The sequence below is a fragment of the Lepisosteus platostomus genome, chromosome 9 (genome assembly GCF_059453375.1).
Source record: "Lepisosteus platostomus isolate fLepPlt1 chromosome 9, fLepPlt1.hap1, whole genome shotgun sequence".
NCBI classification, from domain to species: domain Eukaryota; kingdom Metazoa; phylum Chordata; class Actinopteri; order Semionotiformes; family Lepisosteidae; genus Lepisosteus; species Lepisosteus platostomus.
Genome location: NC_142619.1, coordinates 25,011,343 through 25,032,863, shown reverse-complemented (window position 1 = coordinate 25,032,863; position 21,521 = coordinate 25,011,343). Strand labels below are relative to the sequence as shown.

At 36.5% G+C, this 21,521-nt stretch overlaps 1 long non-coding RNA gene across 1 annotated transcript; it reads right to left on the bottom strand.

Annotated features, from left to right (window-relative positions):
* Window positions 1–2,969: 2,969 nt before the first annotated feature.
* On the bottom strand, window positions 2,970–21,456 carry LOC148654670 (uncharacterized). Its single transcript, XR_015941510.1, has 2 exons — window positions 21,073–21,456; window positions 2,970–6,399 (listed from the first exon to the last, which is right to left on the bottom strand). It is a non-coding gene; the product is annotated as an uncharacterized LOC148654670 (long non-coding RNA).
* Window positions 21,457–21,521: the final 65 nt, after the last annotated feature.

Genomic DNA, 21,521 nt, shown 5'->3' with positions numbered 1-21,521 from the left:
TTCTTAGACAGTTTTAATAACTGTGGACCAATCAAGAACTGATGGGCTATGTATAGGAAACAGATTTTGATGAGAGCGGGTCAAATCACTTTGTTGAGCACTGTGCAATATTGTATGTTCATCACTTAGTGTTATTGTGTTGCCCAAGTACTTTAATTATTGATTAAATTCATTTCCAAGCAATGGTTAGGACACAGCACATGTAGCTGCTGTGTGAGTGAGAGTGGTTTACTTGGGAACATTTAACCCAGGGACATTTTATCCCATGTCTGCCACTGAACTTTGTAATTCTACATAGCCTCACATTGACAGACCTAACCAGTTTTCTTCTTACCACTCATTTTCAAGAAACAACTTGATCTAGACAGTGTCTAAGTGCCTTCTACATTTTAATGATTGAGTTCACCATGCTCAATGAGTTATTAAAGGTCTTTAAAATGTTTTTACACCTTTCTCCTGATCTGTGCTTTTATATGGTACAACTTGTATGAAGGCACAGCGCGGACTCGTGGTCTTCATGGTTGGATCTTTGCTTGAAATTAACTTATTCACTGGGGGACCTTAGAGAGACAGGTGTATTCTGAAAAAATGTGAACCGCTATTATTGCACACAGACAGAGGATACAGGAAATGTTGTGTACCTAAATTATTTAATGTTTGTCACAACAAAGACCACTCATGCAACCATAGTTCATCCAATTTCCTTTTATTTTAATTATCTTTTTTTTTTTTTAGTTTTGCTTTTAATGTGTGGAGTAGGTTGTGTATATAACTAATATTTGTACTTCAGAGTGTCATGAAACAACAAAATGTGAAATCTGTGCAAGAGTTTCAATACTTTTTCAAGACATTGTACAGTTTGGTGAAAAAGTACATCCTCTTAAGATTTTATGGTTTACCATATTTGATTTTAATTTAGTCCTCACTAAGTCCTTACTTAATTGACCTCATTTGACGAATAACACTCGTAAGTTCTACTTATTTATTATAAGAAAAGCAGCCAGAATTCAATATCTTTCTTTGCAGTAAGTGCACTCTTAGTTTACCCTCTTAATTAAGAGGGTATGTAGAATCAGGTGCACCAAAACATGCAGCAATGATTAGTTGATCATCAGGAAGCGATTTCCACCTGTATATAAAATCAGAAACTTTGAATGGTTTTGAGCATTCAGGTTTGTGGTAACGCATCATACCCAGATCAAAATAAATCTGTGACGGTCTTGGAGAAAGACCTGTTGAAGTGTATCAGTCTGTAGAAGGTTACAAAGTTATTTCCAAAGAATATGAAGTCCATCATTCCACAGTAAGAAAGATCCAGTATTCAATTCAAGACTGTTACCAATATACTCAGGAGTGGACATCCGACCAAAGTCTCTCTAGGATCTTATGCTACTAGAAATCTAAAAGATCCATCTCCATGGTTACACCGAGGAATCTACAGGCCTCACTTGGTATGGTAAGTGTCAGATTTCATGATTGCACCATCAGGAAAAGATTGAATAAGGATGACTTTCGTGGAAAGATAGACGAGAGGAAACCTCTGCTCTCCAAGATGAACATTTCCTATATGGCTTGAATGCAATGCAGTGCAAAACAGCACTTGAATGAAAAACAAGACCTGGAGCATTTTGAATAAGAATATGAGTAAAGTTAATTTTCCAGATCCACAACAAATAATTGTATGGATAAGCATCCAAATTTAATCTCAGTAGTTTGGCCAATTCTAATTAACATCATTGCATAACAAATATAATTGGATAGAATACTTAATAGTTGAGAGTATGGTTTTAGATTCACTGTGGCTGAGTAAATGAAAGTCTTGGCTATAATCGATAAAGAATTAAAGGAAATACATATATAAAAGAATAAAGGAATCCTAAAGCGGAGTTCCTCGATGACATACAGTACATTAGCTATTGGTGCATGAGCTGTGTTTGATTGACTTGATTTGACTCTGCACCACACATCATGGCAGGTGTAGAAAGCCAGTTGTTTTTCCTGGAGATTGTTGAAGTAAAAAAAGCTGCTTGTTCAAGGAGGGGCAAGAAAGGAACTCCAGTCCTGTCCTGGAGGACACAAATGGTGTTCCAATCATTGAGTCCATGCTAGAAAGGCTAGTGAATGGGAAGAAATGAAGAGCTCAAAATGCCAAATATAAGAAAAGATGCATGTAAGAGAGAACAAATGGAAGTGCATGATAACAACTTAACCTCATTCAGAACTCATGGTTAACAGCTTCATTAAGAATTCAAATAGGCAGCATGATAATACTATTGGTGAGCATTCACAGCTTTCAGGACCTATGAATTGTTTCCAGCTTTGTTTGCAGCCTGAATTTTCTATGTGGTTGTGTGTGCCCTGCAATGGACCAGTGGTCTGTCCAGACTGCAGTCCTGTCTATAGCCCTGTGCCTCCAGAATAGGTTCCGAGTTGCCGTAAAACAGGAAAAAGTTAATGGATGGATAGTCAGATGAATTTACAGTAGGTTGCTATGAAATCCCATTTTCTTTTCTTTTAGTTCTTTTATAGCACAAAAGCACTGGCATGTACATTTTCATAAATGACCTGAATTCTGACGTGAAGAACTTGGTAAACAAATTGCACGATTTTTGTGTGAATAGTATACAGAACATACAGTAGCTGTATTGACACTGCTCTCCTGTATTGTTCATTACTTTGATTAACTGAAACAGCAGTTAAAATGTTAACTTGCTGCCTGTAGCTGCAGAGAACTGTATGTTATGATAGTGGTAAAATAATTGTTAAAAGCTTTACTTTTTCACCTTTAATGATTTCTAAAGTGTTTTTGAATCCCCTTGACACTGAGTCAACATACTGTACTAGCTATAACTTAAAGAAATATTCCGTTTGTTTCCTCAAACATTCACAGCAAATTGACTTGTAAGGGAGTGGAAAGGTGAAGTTTCAGTTCGTACTGTATTCCTCATACAACGGGGAATTGTTTTTAATTATTGGTTAGGCATATTTACTTTTGACATTCTTGTATTTGATGAATCAAACATTAAAAAACAGTTTAACTGCCCTTAAAAAACTTATAATTTGCATATGGCTAAATACAGATCCAGAATAATTTGTTTTCCCTTGACAGAGCATAGTTTCTTTTAGAGCAAGTAACTTACCATATCTGACACTTTTGCTTTTGCAATACCACATTTGTATCTGCTCGTGTTATTGCCAGTGTAAGAATGTATCTAAGTTCTTGTGGCATAGAATTATTTTACATCTGAAAAGTCATAAAGATTCAGCTATCTTGTTGGAAAGATATGCTGAAACAGACTTTATTCATACATATGTTCATGTAGCTGAAAACAAAGGTAGTTAGGCATCTTTGTTACATTAAGATAATTGAAACAAGCAGTTGTCAATTGTTATCTCTACAACTATCATCTAGTGGATACACACAGCTGGGGACAGAGTTTGGGAATAACAGCATGTTTATGGTTTCAATAAAGTATTTTAATTGTGAAAAGGAAAATGAACAGAACTTTATTGTTTTGCAGATTCATCCTATTTCCTATGCAAAACAATGTTTTCTGGTTAGGAATTCATTTAAAAGTTGGAATAGTGAAAGGTGAGCTGTTAAAATATTTAAAACACATTCTACATAAAGAAACACAAAACAAAAAAAATGACTAGACCCTTTAATCAAGGATAGCAGCATGGTTTCCTCCATGGAATCAAATTAGATGCCGTTAAGTGGAATCAAGGTAAAAAAAGCTTTCAATTTTATAGCAAACCCTTAAAAATATTTTATACAGTACCTCTAAGATTTATAATTTGAGTTTTTTATTCTTATTTTTCTTTGTAACCATCCTAGAAGTATGTCAAATTGATGTATTCATTATTGGAGCAAACAAAAGCTTAAGTACCAATTATCAAAAACATTTAACTTATTTTAAAATTAACAAGCAAATGGTACATGTGACTGGCAAGGCACCATGGTCAATTTGAAAGAAATTGCAATTAAGCTAATTGACCAGCAAGCTGTAGAAAAAAAGAATAAATGTATCTTTGCTACACACCATTAACTGCCAATGGCATCTGGTGTGAAGGCCAGCTTCAAATTAAAGAGGTCGGGGGCCTTATTATTTCTGTTCACAATAACAGAAATTATGCTTCTTTATGGAAAGGTGATGGAAAATGGTACCCTACTGACACTGGCCGCAAACTACCTTAATATCACAGACTATAGCAATAATAATTTATAGTGCACATAATCTCAGGATGCTTAAATGCCTAATCCAGAAGTTGAAGAGATGGGAGTGAATTTCTATCACAGTTTTAACTTGTATCATTATAAACTGAATAATGTTGTTACAAGAATACAGAGCCCCAAAACTTACACAAGAAAAATATTTATTAAAATATAATTAATACAAATACAAATTAATACAAATAAAATACATCTCTTTAACAGTTGAAGTGTAGACAGATATGTACAATTAGAGGATTTAAGAGTCCTATTTTTTTAGACCTAGTAATTTGCAGTAATTTACAGATATTTAAATTAATTTGCAGATCTTTTCATTATCTACATTAGGTACAACACAAAACATCTTATCAGACCAATGAGAGAAATCCTGGATCCTAATACAACTTGGTCCTTCCTTGAATTAAATTTATCCATCCATTTTGTAATGGGTTTGTCCATTTCATTACACAGGGGAGCCAGAGCTCAACCAATGGGCTCAAGGTGGGATAAACCTTGGACAGGAGTGAGCAGAGACACAGACACAAATGCACACACACAACAGGGCCAGTTTTCTCAGAAGCCAGTTACTTTAACAGTATGTTTTTGGACTACGGGAGGAAACAGGAGCACCCTTAAGAAACCCACACAAACACAGGAAGAACATACAGATTCCACACCGTTGGCACCCCAGGTCCAGAATTGAAACCAGGGCCCAAGTGCCTTAAAGCAGCAATGCTAACCACTGTGCCACTGTGCTGTACTTAGTCTATCTTATTTTTTTTAATTCTACTTCTGACCTCAAAATAAGAAACTGGATGTAAAGAGAATTGGGAGAAATTTCCATTTAGAAAACAATATTAGTTTTTTTATCAAACTTTTATTACAAAAGGTTACTGTATTTGGAGGAAACATTATTTCCATGTCACTGCTTCTGAATGATCCACATTAATACAGTGTTATTTTTCATTGAAAGTTCCTAGATTTTTTTCTCTTGACCTCAATAAGAAAGACAAGTAATAAAGATTGCTTCATTAATTAATCTTTGGATGGGGCTGGAGCAGCTGTAAGTAACCTCTAGGTTCTGTGTTGACCCTTTCTCTTCACTGCCTTTTAAAATCAAAAGGTCTTCGCCAGAAGCTCAGATAATTGTTAGCATTGTTATTCATTTTGTCTTTAGTAACTATTTTTCTAGTCTTTGAAATAAGATTAAATTCAGTCTAACACTATTAAAATAATAGTAGATAGTGCTAATCCCGGAATCTTCGTACCTCAAAAGTCTATTACGGCAACTGTGTGTTGCTTTTTTCTCCAGTGCTGTGGAGTTTAGTTTATAACTGGATGAGGGCATTCAAACAAATGTTTACATGCTACAGTGTGAAATAAGAACAGTCTAAACTAGATTTTAATTATGATTTTAGGTACCTAGGAGGTCTCTTTACCACTGTAAATAACTGTACACTGATTTCTCTGGGCATGTCTTTGTGACACAAATTAAGCAAGGGAATGTTTCAATATGATGTTTGCCTGTATGGTCCAAAGACAGTTGAGATCTTTTTTAGTAAGTCCTATTTCTGCTGTTTTGACAGTATTATACCAATATTCTGCTCACCTATTCTGTTCTGCTTCATTTGATGACTTTGGTTAACTCATTGTAACATTTTCTTCATTAAATTTGCTGTTGGTTAGATGTTAATGAAGTGTTAACCCAGATGTCTTCCATGGTTCCCTTTGGGTTCTGTGTTCATAACTTCCCCAAACTTGGCCTATCACAAAGCCTTTATTTCCTTCACTCCAATATGTGGCCTGCGTGTACCTCCACAAACCTCTCTCCTCGTTCAGCTCCCTCTTCTCTGTTCTTGTTCCACTACTGTTTTCACCACTATGCCTCTTTGAAATTCTGGCAAAGAAATACAGACACAGGCTGGCCATTGTCTGTTGGTTATGTCCACTTACACACAACTTCTTTTCCTGACTGCCTGGAGTAAGAGCACCCCAGTTCTTGGATTTCAAGAGGTGTGTCTTTTTTTTGGGGGGGGGGTCTTTATGTCTGTACATTGAAGCTATTCTGCATTAGCACATACACTTAATCTTTGTTCTTCATCTGTGGAGTCTTCCCCCTTTTGCAACAGGCCAGCATCGATTCTTCATATCTGGGGAGTGGATGATACGTCTGGTCAAGCTGTTACCTAATAAATGTAGAAAAACACGATCTCCTAAGGAAATGGTACAGTGCCCAGAACAAATAAAGATTTTAGTTTGTACTTACACCAGCCAGTTTATTACATAATTACAAGGCACCCCTATTTTCACCTCTTTGCCTTTTTGAAATGGTGGAAGAAGAATGTCTTTGCTTTAGCTTTAAATGGTTTGAATGCCAAGTACCATATGTGCACTTGAAAGCTACAATTTTCAGTACGTCTCATTTGTGAGGTACAGTATTAGGCAGCGGCTGTATCAGTTAGAATCTGCAAATATGACAAAGGAACTGAGTGCTTCAAGGACCTGGCCTGCAGTCACATCCCCAAGGAAATTCTGTTCCTTCTTTTTTTTTTTTACCTAAGCTGGTCGCTGAAGGTCCCTGACCTGCTGAAAGATTTATTCACCCCACAGCTGTGCTGGTGGTGGTGAGGCAAAGGTTACATATAGAGCCAGCAGTAATTCTGTTTAACAATGGGTCTATTTTGAACTAGCTGAAAGACAGCCATGAGTGCGACATAGAAATGCTTTTTATTACTATTTTTTTTCTTGGACATTGAGTCTAAATGTCGAGGTGCTTTCATAAAAAATAGCAAAAGATGAAAGGATTTGTGGCCAAGCTGGCAAAATAATCAGAATTCAATACTTAAAAAGCAGACAAAATGTCAGGTTCTGTCTTTTCTCTGGGACTGCTAGATGGGTTCTCAGAACTTCACTTCATATACTATTTACTAGCCTTCTAATTCTTCCATCAATTTGTATGAATGCAATTGAGAAACTCTATGAACTGGAAACAAGAAGTAAAGCTCAGCATTTTATTCTATATTAATTTTAATTAACATGCTAACATACAGTAATAAGCTATTAACAGTTGATTCAGAATGATTTGAGCTCTTCCTTGCCTCTTGACCAGTATTATTATTCATTTGATACAGATACCCGTCACCTGTGGAGAAATCTCTGGAACAAATGGGAGGATTGGAGGCCATTTCACCAGCCGGCCTCAGAGGACTGTGGGTAAGTACTGCATATTCAGCATATTCATTTAATGAACATGAGGACTTGTGTTCTGATATCATTGTTGTTCTCCATACTGTGAATTAATATCTAGGTGAAACTTTGTACAACTAATAGAGTTTTATTGCCAGGGTTTATTTCCCTGAGCCTAAATTCACTGTTGCACATACTGTAGAACCTGAAAATCCCAGTAGAATTACTGAAAGATATCTCTTTAGGCCATCCTTAGGACAAATTATATCTTGGCAAACAGGTCTGTGATTACTGCCTCTATCACACAGTTACAGCTTTTATTCTAATGTGTAGAAAATATGAGAACTGCATACAATATTTATGGTTTAATTGTTAAACTTAATCACTGAATAAAGCGAAATATTTTACACCACTTCTAGCCATTTCAGAACTTATTAGGTGTGTCTACGATTAGACAAAGCACAACATGTTACTGCAATACTTAGAACAATATCATATTATACATTAAATGTTGTCTATTGTTTTGTCGTGATTTTATTCTGTTTTCATTAAAATATAAATATCATTGATGCATGCTTATCGATTAATAATCAGTTAATCACTACATCATTAGAACTACTTTACTCCAGGGAAATTATACATTTAGCAAGGGATTTTATTCAGATGTCTCTCATGGTGACATGTCAGGTAAGAATTGTAAAAAAGCAGTGTATTATTTTTTAAAGTCTTTTATATTTTAATGTCACTGTAAGCCCACAGTTATAAAATCATTTTAACTGTCATTTGAACTCTGTAGGGTGCATTAATTTGGAAAACAGTCAAATTCCACATTCAGTTTTTGCTGTCAAGCAGTGTGTCCACATTTTTATTTTTTTAGACATAGTAATTTGAAGGCTGCTGTTTATAAAGGCAGCTGTCTAAAACTATTCTTCTCGCTCAATACTTTTTACCATATGCAGCGGTGATTCAATTCTTAGCTTTTACAGTAACTCAGTCTTCCTGGAATACAATTATCCACCACCAAATTAAAAGGCTCGGCACAGTTCCTAAAGTAGCTTGTAAATATCTTCTCTCGTCCTAGTAGTACAAATTCCCTTCCAGGCGTCCTCTTTTTGGACTTAATTGCAAAACTGGATCTTTACAGTGAGAAAAAAACACCATCTTTAGAGTACAGGTCAGAGTTTTTCTTCATCTGAGCGGCAGGTCCTCTCTGCAGAAGTCAGGCACGTGGACTGTGATTTGGAAATTCCAATGATGGGCAATGACATTCAAGGGAATTATGGGAACATTTCAAGGAAGTACTGAGGGAAAGGTCTATACAGTATGTTCAGTATTAACAAATATATAAGGTGGGTATGCACATAAACATAGCCAGGCCCCATTTTCACATTTTGTGACATATCTTTTCAGTCTCGTTATGGAGCTTGATTATGTGAAAGGATGTTTAATCACAAATAAAAACCACATGACCCTTACCTAGAGCAGCTTGTTGCTCTGCTAGATGGTGCCGGCACATTTCCTCCACACACAAAATTAAATCAGAAAGTTCTCCAAAATAGTATTTTTAATGACAGTGGTTAAGAATAAGTAATATTCTCAGTACATCAATTAGTACAAGAGGATTAGTACATTTTTATCATGTTTTGTGTTGAGATTTATGCATGTTTTCGACCAATAAAGCAACCCATTTGTATTTTATACCTGTGTTTGCAACCTTTCCTATAAAATAGGGAAAAATGACATCTGATGTTCTCAATCAGGACAGGGAACCTGGACCAAATATTTTATTGGGATCTATGGTCATCCATGTTTTTGAAGCTGAATGATATCTCTTGAAAAATGGCCTGAAGAATGTTTACAGGAAATCATATGAGAAAGACTAGATACAGTAACTTCCCCTCACTTGTAACCTCACTTGATTTTATGACAATTTCCTTTTGAATTATTTTAAATATATTTTTATGTTTGTAAATTTGGGATTAAATAATTATTTGCATTTAATTAGCTTTTTTTGGTCTTGTTTATGCAATTTTAATACGTTTTACCATACCTTACTGTTTATTGTTACAGAAACCTGCCTGAAGTGAAAGGCATTAATTCTTGATTTATACTAGTTTTATACAATTCTGGCAGTGAGTATAAGCACTGCCAAATGGCAGCAGCTACACCAAACAACACAAGGACTAAGGACAGCTCTATCTGCTGCAGGGAAATACAAATAAATAAAATATTATAAATTAGATGTGAATTACTCACACATTAGCACAAAACGGAATCTCCTTAAATTTAAATGAATGAAGAAAACAAGATCCCAGAAGCAAAACTGAATAAAACACTTCTGTTTAATAAAAATGTGACCAATTCAATTTCAGCAGCAGGTGCAGATACCCACCTGAAAGAGTTATTGAAGTCATTTGATAAATAGTGTCACCCTAGAGCTTCAGGCCTGCTATTTGCTCACATAATTTTTGGATTAGTCCTATATTGTATGGCCCCTTCCTACCATCTCAGCACGGCTTAATCAAATCATTGTTTGAGCTAAAGTACACACGTACAAAGTCTGCCCTCTTGTCAATGCCCTTAGGTAAACTGGCCTGCTATGTTCACCTCAAAAGCAAAATGAAAGCACTAAAATTAGGAGTAATCCTATCAGGGAGCCTGAAAACAAATGCAACCTTTTCAATTATAAGACAAAACTCTTGTATGTTTGTCATTATTTTACACCTGGTATGGCAAACACAAATGTTACACCACAGCTCAAAGTAGTAATGTGACAGTTTTATGTTTAGCTGGGCATCAACAAGATGCATCCAGTATAACAAAGCAAGGGGCATTTCAATGAAATGAGAGCCTGAAGCGCTAATTTAGGGAAATTATTTCAGTGCTTAAGTTATTGTACTCCAATTAAAAGGTGTTATTTGTGGCCTTTGCAGTAATACTGTATGACATTTTTTGTCCATTAATTACTTAATCTTGAAAGTTTCTAATTTCAAATTGATTAAATGAAAATTGTATGGCTCAAAGGTTCTTCAGCAATTAAGAGAGCCTGTGATTAGTCAGAGCAGTGGAAAGGGAAGACAGCTTGTTGAAAACATTGGTTAAAATTGAAAATAATTTTTAAATACTCTAAATGTAAAAAATACAATGGACAGTGTACCGTTCTTGTACAGTTCATGCATTTGTTCTATTGAATCATAATTATGTTCTTTTGTGTGATTATGAATGGACTGAAGTCAATGCCTGCCTTAATTATAACGCAGACAACTAATGCCAGATACAGCTTTCTGGAATTTATGTGCTTTCTTAGTATTGAGGGTGCAGTGATATCACTTATTAAATCCATCCATTTTCTACCTGCTCCATTGCAGAGTCAAAGGGGAGCGAGAGTCGGCAAGCAATGGGCGCAAGGCAGGATACACCATGGATGGCACATCAGTCCATCACCAGGGACACACAGGACACAAACACACTCTCACACCAGAGTCGATTTTCCCAGAACTATGTCTTTGGATTGTAGGAGGAAAAGTACAGTACATGTACTTTTGTATCTGGAGGAAACCCATGGGGAGAACATACACAGTACAGACCACACAGATAGCACCCCAGGTCCAGAATTGAACCCAGGGCCCCAGCATTGCAAGGCCTGGGTTGATCCTGCCTTGCACTTGCTGCTTGTTGGCATAGGTGCTGGATCCCCTGTGATCCTGTATTGAATTAAGTGGTTAGATAACGGATGGAAATTATTCACAATGTGAAGTTTTAAGTAAAATATTAAGTATACAAAGAAAAAAGGGAATCCTTAAATTTTATTAAGGTGCATATCTAGATATTACAATTTATTCTTAAGATTTATAACTGTATTGTACCTTTGATTTATTTTAGGAACAAGACATTCCAAAGCCACTAAGATGGCTCAAAAAGATATATTTGTAGGACTGACTGTCACAATATATGATGCATTTTTAATCCATAATGACCTGAGAAATGTCCTTCTATGGAAGACCAGTTTAAAAACATCAATCAAGCTCTCAAAGGAGACAGAATTTCTGGTGGCTAAATCCTTAACATTGGATTAAATGCTGAAGCCCTGACATCAAAGACATCTTATTACCTTGTGTGTTAAGATGTTCAGAGTGCATGGTGATTCGTGAGCTCTGGAAATAAATAGCAAAGCCTTTGTAATGCTCAACAGTGTTTCTATAGATCTGCCTTCGTTAAAAAAGGGACATTATCTGGCCTTTAGTTTACTGATCAATTTGCTATTTTTCATTTTCTGTCAACTTTGATGAAGAAAGACACAATAGGAAAATACAAGAGCTGTCGAAACTAAAGTTTATGCATTATTTATATGGTACGGTATGTCCCATCTACCTATTCAAAGACATGATTAGAATCAGATTTGTATTAAATGTACTGATTAAAAAAGGTATAATTGTATAATTATTTTATATTGATTAATATTGCCATAATATATTATACTAATCTAATAACAATACTTTTGCAGCTCTTATCATTTTTTTCTATTTGATACAGACTATTTTAATTACTCATTTAAGTTGAGATAATTAGGACATGAGCTGTCATCTTTTGAATCAAAGCAATGAAAGAAACAAATACATAATTCATGTAAACATAGTCTAGAGAATCAGAGTCACATACAGTACAAAGAATTAAAGTTCTGGAGAAACAAAATAATATGTCAGGCTTAAGAAGATGTTTGCCACATACGACCATTGATCTAAGGCTTTATAGGTAAACCAACTGTGCACATAATCTGAAAGAATAAATTGAATAAGCATAAAGCAAATAAGCAGTGAAAGTATTTTATTGTTAACAGGTTTTAGTTGTGTTTAGGAAAACTGGGAATATTCTCTTATTCCCATAAATGGGCTCATGGTGAAATAAGCTGTCATACACTCCTACTTGTAAATCAAGTAATTATTTATTTGTTTATGTTACAGAAATTAACAATCTGTTGTTTCTCTGCCTGTAACTGTAGCAATTATTCCTTTTGCCAGCCTGCAATCTTTAAAAATACATTCAAAATATGTTGTCCCTTATCCGAAGAAAACATCACTCTAGATCGATATGCATTAGTCATGAACAACCAAGGCTTTGTAAGCCTCACATTTGATACATACAGTAATTTCTTGCTTATCTGAAGTGGTGGCAGCAGAAAAATTGAATCAGTCTTTTTCTATTTTAAAAGCTCCTCAAACTACAGCTAAAGAGAAGACTTACCTGGTCAACACTATAATAATATTGGTATATTTGTATATTGTCAATGTATTAATTGAAGTCTAATTAATGCATAGATTCAATAAATATTTTGTCCTGCATTCTATGCAGTAAACTGTGGATGCAAATAAAACCCTCCAGTTTGCATCTCTTTTAAAAATCTTAATATTCTAAAAAAATTCAACCCTTCAAACACACTGAAAACATCATATGTGGTGTAATTTGCACTTTGGTGCACAGCCCATGTCAAATCTGATCTTTTGATCAAAAGAACTTGTCTTTTCAGTGTCATTTGTGGTGTTTGGCAGCCTGTGTTTTACTCACATTTTATTTTTGGGTTGAACAAATAAATCAATTTCTGTTTTACATTCCACATGTCATATACAAACTACATGATAAATAACAAAGCTTTCAAAATGTTTTTTATGAATTAACACAGTTAAGTATTATTTATTATTAAGAGTGAAGTATTACATTTTGTGGGTGTTTCAAGCCCTGAAGAAAGGCTTTAAAAAATGTTTTTCTCTGCGAGGTACCGTCTGTTCATGTAGACCGGTAACCTGAACTGGTTACTTGGAGGCACCAAAACCACCTCATGGGTAGGCAATTAAGTGGGGGAACTCAAACACGTTCCTCATTTGGATCAAGTCTGTGGGGACACTTTGAATAGCTAGTCAAATCCTGACTTGCATGTGTTTGGGATCAGACCAGAGAACCTACGCAGAACCCAAAAGACTACAGGGAAAACATGCAAACTTCACTCACTACACACCAGCAGCTATGGCAGAGTTAAACCCAGTGCCCTGCAGCTGTGTTAACAGTCACACTACTTTTCAGTTACATTACTTTTGCAGATATGGCCATAGTAAATTTTATTTTTTTCAACTGAATCACAGTAAAAGGAACATTGCAGGGTATGATTATTCAAGATCCGGACAGTTATTTTTTTCCTTACTTTTCCTTTCTTTTCCAAAGCATCTGAGATGTGTTTGACATTTTAATTGAGTGAGAAGAGTGTAAAAACAGTGTCAGATCTTAAAGACTTCTTATTATCATTATTATCATTATTATATTAACATTAAATGGTTTTATGCTTTTAAAATAAACTTTTCGGACATTTTTTTAGAAAAGCCATATACAAAATACCTTGTTAAAAATATTTAAGAGATATTTTAGTACTTTATTTTAGAATATTTAAAGCATTATAAACAAATGAGTGACAAATTTTGTTATTTGCTACATGAAAATAGAACTAAGAAAGGGAATTTATGTATCCTGTACCTGTTTCACAAACACCAGTTTTGGAAACCCTTCTACAGAGCTACAGTACATCAGTCATTCACTAGGTGGCAGAAGTAAAGAAATAACTGCTGTACAATAACTTGTTTAAAGCCTCCATAAATAGTCATTGGGCAGATCTGAAATTTTACTGTGTAATAAACTTTACAAAAAGTACTATGGTAAACTAGACAGGAATGCCTAGTTTTTATTATTTGTGATTCTGACCCTTTCAAAATGAGAACATTTTGTTTCAAGGGCAACTTGTTGACATGTTCCATTTTAATGGAAGAATCGATAGTATATATTAAAGTATGAATTACTCACTGGCAGTTTTAGAGGCAAATTTTATTTCTGCACACAGGAAATGTCCCTGTCTATATAACAGAGACCTCTTTGAATTTGTGATTTAGCAAATCAGTGTCCTATTTTAAAGATCAAGTGTTTGATGTATTTACAGCTTCATAAAGCAATGATGCTGCTATCTTATACCAATACAAATGAAAACAGTAAAATCTAATTACAACTGGGACAACAGTTTATATACATTTTATTTTTTCTATTTTGTGCATAAATTGAATACCAACTAAACTGGAAAAAAATGCATAAAATCTTTTTAAATGAACACATATTATTGCCCAGGGAGTGAAAAGAATCCCAGGAAATGTCAAAAGGTAATACAGTATGTCAGTCTCTAGTGTTAGTAAACTAACACTGTTATGAATTTACTGGCATCTGCAGCATTCTTATGTGCTGATAAAATGTATGAGCAGACATATACTAAGTGACCTCTGAGGGACAGCAGTCAATAATCTATGCTTGTTGTTCAGTACTGGGTCTTTCTCAAAATGCTAAAAACAAGAATCCAAACCAAGACTCTATGGATTCTGTTAGTAAGAGGACCTAAAGCAGGAAATTATTGATGATGCGATGACCTGAAATAAACAATAGGAAAATAGTGTTTCTATTTATGTTATTAACATTAATAGAATTTCAGTGTGTGATTAATGTTATTAAAAAGATACGTCCTATTAAGATAGATATTTTTTAAATAAGAATTCAGTTCATTTAACTGTGTCAGGGATAAACCATGCCATGTTACAGTTTTCTGGTAAGTGTTTAGAGTGTGGGTCCTGAAGAGACATTCTAGAGAACAAAGGAACTTTAAACCAAGGATATTGCAAATCTTGTACACAGCATGCAGATTACTTCATGTGAAATGAATTGTACCATTCTCCAACATTTAGAGAAAAATAAGTTTAAGTCTTCAGAACATCGTGTACAAATACACAAAACGATTGCTATTACTATATTGTACTGTGTATTCTTAACTTGGGATGTGATTCCATAACATCTTGAACTTGAACTTGAACTTTATTGCCATATGTAACCGGTACTGGTACAACGGAATTCTTACTAAGCACTGATGAACAACTGCAAAGATTTACAGACATATACTTAAGTAAGCTTATACAGTAAATGAGAGCAATCCCACAGGCACAGCTACTGTAGGTTATTTGGTTTCTGGAAGGTGACTGATCTGAGGTTCTGATCCAGACATTTCTTAAAAGACCAAGTAGCTTGCTCCAGTCAAGTAGAACTGCCCCCTGTTTTAGTCTTATATAATTCCCACTGTATTCTTCTCATCTCTAGTATGTTTCATTGTTGATTCTTGGAGAAGTCCATTTGGTGGACGTCATGACTCCTGTTGAGGTCCCCTTGTAGTCTTCTCTTTTCAAAACTAGAAAAATTCATTTTTTAATGAACAGTAGCAGTGCATTCTGTGAATGTTGTTCTTCTTTTGAACATTTCCAGAGTATCAGTGTTTTTTTTTTCAATATGGTGCCTAAACCTGTACACAATATTCCAAATGAGAGTTTACTTATGCATTATACAATTTTAATATAATATCCTTGATTTCAATTCTTCTTAATTATACTGTATATCGTAACATTGAGTTTAGCTTTATTGTTTCCCATCTTCTCTAGTGCAGGAAACATATGTGTCAAAATAAATACCTAAGTCTTTTTCATTGGGAGCTTTTCCAAGTTTAGTGTTTCCTACTTTGCATTAAAAATTTATATTTTTGCTACCTGCGTGTATAACTCGAACATATCAACATTAAATGTCAACTACCATGTGGTTCATTAATTTAATTATTGTCTAAATCCTTTTCATTTTTTTCTGCTTCTAAAGTGTTAGGTATTCTTTTTATTTTTGTATCCACTGCATTAGTTTTCTACTTTCCTAATTATGTCAGATTCAGGAGAATTGATTTAAATCGGGAAGAGCAATGGGCCTAGTGCTGGCCACTTATTCATTCTGCTAATTACATAACCCCAATCTCAGCATTCCCTCCTAATCTGTGCTCCTTGTTGTCTTATCGATTCTTAATCCAAAAATATGCATTGCCTTGGAGGCCTGCAGCCTTCCATATAAAAATTAACCTTTTACGTGGAACTTTGAAATCATGGCCCTCTAGGGTGATGCAAGTAAGGCTTTTTTGGTCTGTAATAACATAATATTTTGTCTCCATTTATGGAGAGATTAGTATTACATGTGCAATTCTCTAGTCACAGAGTATTACACCTGTCCTAAGTGACTGATGAAAGAGACCTGATTTTATTCCTTCAAGGACAATTGGCAGAAAGTGATTTATTTGAGAGTTCCCAATACCAGTAAGCTGTCTCCTCCATCTAAAGCATGTTACCAGTTAATCACAAGCATTAATTTAATAGATCAACCAGTACCCAGTACCCTTTCCTGTTTTTTGTATGATGATTTCTGAGATATGTAGCTCATGTTCCTTTGCTGTGATACTACAGGATTCAACCTTCATTCCAATTTTGGACACCATTAAAATACTATTTTTCGCTCTTTCTCAGCCTTTCTAATAGTTTTCTGGACTGTGTGGAATTCAATTTTCTTATTTTAATTAGTTGTTCTCCTATTATTTTTATAAAGCACTTTATTGTATTTTTCTGAATTTAGCCACTTTTTTTGACTAATTTACTTACATGACTAATCTGTGAATATCTTTAAATTGCTCCACTTTCTACTGATGCCCGAAGAAGGTACTTTTCAGTGTGGAATTAACATTGTATACTTGTTCTTCTGTTGCTGATGCAGTTCTCAGTTTTTCTGCCAATACCTTATTTTCCTATTCATTTTCAATTAATTAATTCTGTCTCATCCCTTTATAGTTTGCTTTCCTAAAATTGTTAGTCTTTGCTTAAGACTCTACATGTACTTTTTTCTGAATTACACTCTATTGCACACCATGTTATAGTCATATATAATGTTTTATGTTTTCTTTTAAGATTTGTGAGTCATTTTACATGCTGGGTGGCACAGCGCTGGGACCCTGGGATCGGTTTCTAAGGGTGGAGTTTCTCAACTTGTTTGCAATGGTGCTTCGATTTACTTCCACAGTTCAGATATATTGGTAGGTTAACTGGCTTCTGTGGAAAGTGGCCCAGGTGTGAGTGTGTGTCTACAGTATGTGTGCCCAGCGATGGACTGACGTCCTGTTTAAGGTGTCCCTGTCAAGCACCCGTTGCTTGCTAGGGTAGCCTCCGGCCCCTCTCTAACTTTGTACTGGATAAAAGTGGTCAAAAAATGGATGGATGGATTTAATTTGAAATTCTGTAATGCTTCTTTTCCTCTCTGCTAAGTTAACTATACCTTAGTCAGCTCACAGCATTATCTGGTATATCTCAAAGCTTTGGAGAATTGTATATACAATAGATTACAAGCAGATTAGAGCTGTACATACGCTGAAAGTCATTTGTTAGAGCAGGTGAGTTGCACTGATGGGCTTCTCTGATAGAAAACCTGCTTCAGAGTCTTTTTAATATTTTCAATATTGTAACGCAACGGGGGCTCAGGCGGGCGCCCTTGCCGCATCTGGTCGGCCCCATCCCGACTGGAGGCTCGAACCCGGGACTTCCGCGTCTCTCTGCAGCGACCTAGCCCCGTGAGCCAAAGAGAGATCTCTCTACAGCCCAGTAGCTGTGGTCCTGCTATCACAGGGAAGGGCGGTGACGTCACCCGCTCTGGTACGCCGGCTCTTACACAGTGCCTGTCGGCCGTAAGCGTTACACTCTTCCCCGCTTAAATCGCCGTCCCCGGCGAAGGGCTATCCCACCCCGCTCTGACACCAATGTAACGCAACGTCCCCGGCGAAGGGCTATCCCGCCCCACTTCTGACACCAATGTAACGCAACGGGGGCTCAGGCGGGCGCCCTTGCCGCATTAGGTCGGCCCCTGCACCGTCCGGGGCTCGAACCCAGGACTTCCGCGTCTCTCTGCAGCGACCTAGCCCCGTGAGCTAAAGAGAGATCTCTCTTTAGCTCACGGGGCTAGGTCGCTGCAGAGAGACGCGGAAGTCCCGGGTTCGAGCCTCCAGTCGGGATGGGGCCGACCAGATGCGGCAAGGGCGCCCGCCTGAGCCCCCGTTGCGTTACATTGGTGTCAGAAGTGGGGCGGGATAGCCCTTCGCCGGGGACGGCGATTTAAGCGGGGGAGAGTGTAACGCTTACGGCCGACAAGCACTGTGTGTAAGAGCCGGCGTACCAGAGCGGGTGACGTCACCGCCCTTCCCTGTGATAGCAGGACCACAGCTACTGGGCTGTGGAGAGATCTCTCTTTAGCTCACGGGGCTAGGTCGCTGCAGAGAGACGCGGAAGTCCCGGGTTCGAGCCTCCAGTCGGGATGGGGCCGACCAGATGCGGCAAGGGCGCCCGCCTGAGCCCCCGTTGCGTTACAATATTTTTTTTTTATCTGGAGTAGTTTTATGATATGGAAGATAACAGTCTGAACAGGAAACAACTTCATATTCTATATGTCATTAAATAAGTTGAAGAATAATCAAAACTGCTCAAACTGTTGTTTTAGTTTACAGTGACACATTGAATCAATCAATTCAAAACTGGAACAGGTGTGCTTTTAATTAAACGTTTGCAAAAATGATTTCTTATAATAATATTCTAACAAGCCAGTAAATCTTGACAACAAATCTAAGAAGGTGTTTCTACAGTGTAAACCACTTTGGTACTCCCAATTCAAAAATTATTCTAAAACAGTATTTAAAAATATACTGTTTATATTTTTCTCTTTTTTTTCTCATTTTTCCCATTGTTTCTCATTTCACCTCTGACGGCCACGACCACTCTAATTTCTCCATCTGTGTTCTCAAAGACGGTTTTCCGAACTCATACATCAGAAAGACCACCGAAACCAAAATTATTCTGCAGCTAGGATCACACATTCTCCCTTCTCTTAACGACAGACTACTATTCTTTTAAATTTTCTCCATTCATTGGAAGTTTCATTTCACACCTCTCTGCACCCATTCTGACTTCACACCTCTTGATTGGCCTCTCTTTCTGTCCCCTGCTCCCGCCTCTCACTCCTCCTCCCTCCCAACCTTTGTTCTCCCGCTACTTTACCTTTGCCTACTGCCCTGTCTCTCTCACACCTGAAGAAGGCTCCACAGCCAAAACGTTGTGTTCTCTTTCTTCTTTTTTTCAGCATGGAATAAACCTATTACTTGTTCCTTTAAAAATATAATAATGTAAAGAAGAAAATCAGCACTGTTTCTGTTGTATAAAAAAAGAAAAATAACGCATGCAAGTTTTGCTCCACTAGATGCAGTTTATATTCCAATTTATTATGTCTGTGAGTTCCCAAGGACTACATAGGGAGATGCTTAATGGGGGCGGGTGTGATCATTTTGAAATAACATTTAAAAATCAGATCAGATCAGACAGATCTTTCAAAGTAACCTCTAAAACCCTATTAAAGGAAAGATGGCATGATAGCGGCTGCCTCATGATTGGATTGGATTGATTGGATTGAATTGCTTAATTACCAGATATGAAAATTTAATTCTGCATGCTCCGTAACCAAGTGGATTAAATTTCCTCTCACCCACACTCCTTGATTTTATTTTCCATTTCTGTTGACTAATAAATCTGTTTTCACACAGTCTTGCCCATGTGTAGAGTACAATGATGCCCTAAAGCAAATTGTTAGCAAGCTGCAAAGATGTGATAAATGGAAACACTCCTTTTTTAATAGAACTGGTCTAACTAAACTAAAATAGTAAATGCAGAGATGCAGTTAAAAGGAATACAGAAGTACTGTATACTTTAGAAAAGTGAGTTTTATTTCTGATCTTGAGGAGATTTTTCCAGAAGGCCTTCCTAGAAAAGCATCTAGCAATAATGTTTATTCTAAAGCAAACTGGAAAATGTAATGCTTAAAGCAAATAAGAACAATACCATTCTCTAAACCCTGAATGCACTAAATCAACACATTTTTCCATTCATTGGAGGATGGAGAGCAATATTACACAGACTTGAAACCTATGTTTTGAAGAGTGCTGCTTATTCTAAGGCCATACATATCAATGTCAAGAGAATGGATTTAATACTTTAATATTGTGGTGCATTCTTTCCATAAAGCAGCAGTACCCCATTCCTGTATAAGGGATTTCTAGGAAATGGAAACATCACAGCTCAGATGCTATAGATAAAACACCTTTTAACACATGTTGGCCTTACTTAAGCGATCCCAGCAAAATGGATCACAGTCAGTTTACTTCCAGGGACTCCATCATATAAATCCGTAGTCATATACAGTTATCCACTCAATATGTAGAAGCATTGTTGCCTTGCATATGACCAAGAACTCTCTTCCACTTTTGCCAATACTGTGCATAGTTCCAGGTGATATTTTTTTTAAATTAGAACCTCCCATTAAGTACTTAAAGTAAATTATGTGCAGATATGTTAGCTATAAACCTAGCATGTTCAGTCAAGACTGGGCAGATGAAGAATTTGATAAATAAAACTAGATTATTACAGGTTTTAGAGAATACCAGCTGCCTGTGACACAATGAATATCAGCAGTCAGGGCTTCCTTTTCTCATTTTAAACCCTCCCAAATTATATCCAGACTTGGGTAATCTGGGAGGCGTCTCCCAAGTCACGTTTTGGCATTCACCATTGTTTCCAACAAAGTATTTTACAATCCTGCCTTTCTTGAGCTGTAGCAGATTTATTGCATAAGCCATCACAGGTGTTTTATACTATTTGTCAAAATGGCACTCCTCTGGAAGATAACAAATTAAGGCAATGCTGAGAGATGCTTACCTGGCAGAAGTGAGATGATGCAATTTGAAGGACTGAGTCCCACGGTAGTGCTTGTGGAAATCTCCACAAAATAACCGTCCAGCTGAGATTAGCACGAAATTTATCTCTTCTGGAGTACTGTTATGAAATGATGGCAGCAGCCGGCAGTTCAAAAGTGAGGGCACAGGTTTTGGAAGTTATCTCTTGAGTAAATATTTAGACTTTCCTCTCCTGTAAAATGTTTTGAGGATAATCCGACTCTGACTGAGTCCGTGCAGTTGTTCTGGGAATCGGTAAGCTCCGGTGTGCAGTTGAACAGTTCTGCTATGTGAATCAAAGGGCTAGAGGGCAGTAGCTCCGTAGATGACTTGTTAGACTAAGCATTGGGAGCTCACTTGTAATTGAATAACAGCTGGTGAGGTGAAAAAAAAAACCAGTGCCATCATGTGAACAGATAATGGGTAAATGCT